We start from the raw sequence: 1,443 nt of genomic DNA, 5'->3' as shown, positions 1-1,443 counted from the left end.
AAAAAAAAAAAAAAAAAAAAAAAAAAAAAAACAATGAAAATGATAATAACAATGCTAATCTAGGCCAGCATAGTGGCTCACGCCTGTAATGCCAACACTTTGGGGGACTGAGGTGGGTGGGTCATCTGAGGTCAGGAGTTTGAGACCAGCCTGGCCAATATGGTGAAACCCGGTCTCTATTCAAAGTACAAAAATTAGCCAGGCATGGCAATAGATGCCTGTAATCCCAGCTGCTCGGGAGGCTGAGGCAGGAGAATTGCTTGAACCCTGGAGGCAGTGGCTGCAATGAGATGAGATTGTGCCACTGCACTCCAGCCTGGACAACTGAGCGAGACCCTATCTCAAAAAAAAAAGCTAATATAGAGACATGGACACAAATTCTATAGGAGAACAGAGGGGAAAACAATGATATTTGGGGAATCCCAGACACCGGAGGCCTTGCAAAAGCCTCACAGAGGAGGTGCCCTTTTGGTTTGGGTTCTAAAAACTAGCTAAGTGTTCATGAGAAGGTGAGGGAAGGGCATTCTAGGCAAAATGAGAAGACCAGGAGGCATGAAAGCATGAAAGAAGTGCAGCTCGGCTGAGCGCAGTGGCTCATGCCTGTAATCCCAGCACTTTGGGAGGCCGAGGAGGATGGATCACAATGTTGAAGACCAGCCTGGTCGAGATAGTAAAACCCGTCTCAAAAAAAATTCCAAAAAAAAAAAAAAAAAAAAAAAAGCCAGGCATGGTGGTGGGTGTCTGTAATCCCAGCTACTCAGGACGCTGAGGCAGAGAGTTGCTTGAACCGGGAGACAGAGGTGGCAGTGAGCTGAGATTGTGCCACGCACTCCAGCCTGGGCAACAGAGTGAGACTGTCTCAAAAAAAAAAAAAAAAAAGAAGAGCCGCTTGAGAGTTTGGTGTGTATGAATAGGGAAATGATAAAGGAATTTGAAGATAGGTTGTGAAGAACTTCATAGTCATGCTTAAGATATTGGATTTTACCTTCAAGGTGGTAGGAACCTGATAATCTTCTTGTTAACTCATTTATAAGTTAATATGGGTGTTTTTTATTTTTTTTTGAAACAGAGTTTTGCTCTTGTCACTCAGGCTGGAGTGCAATGGCATGATCTCAGCTCACTGCATCCCAGGTTCAAGTGATTCCTCTGCCCTGCTTCCTGAGGGGCTGGGATTATAGGTGCGTGCCACCACGCCCAGCTAATTTTTGTATTTTCAGTAGAGATGGGATTTCACTATGTTGGTCAGGCTGGTCTCAAACTCCTGACCTCAGGTGATCTGCTCACCTCAGCCTCCTAAAGTGTTGGGATTACAGGGGTGAGCCACCGCGCCCAACCAGTATGTTTTATTATAATACAAATGAATATGATGCAATAATACATAACATACACTACATAATAAATATCAAATATAACATATCTATATGTTTTTTTTTTTTTTTTTTT

The sequence above is a fragment of the Sapajus apella genome, unplaced genomic scaffold (genome assembly GCF_009761245.1).
Source record: "Sapajus apella isolate SASKATOON/1434 unplaced genomic scaffold, GSC_monkey_1.0 scaffold38, whole genome shotgun sequence".
NCBI lineage: Eukaryota > Metazoa > Chordata > Mammalia > Primates > Cebidae > Sapajus > Sapajus apella.
Note: the sequence above shows the minus strand (reverse complement) of the source record.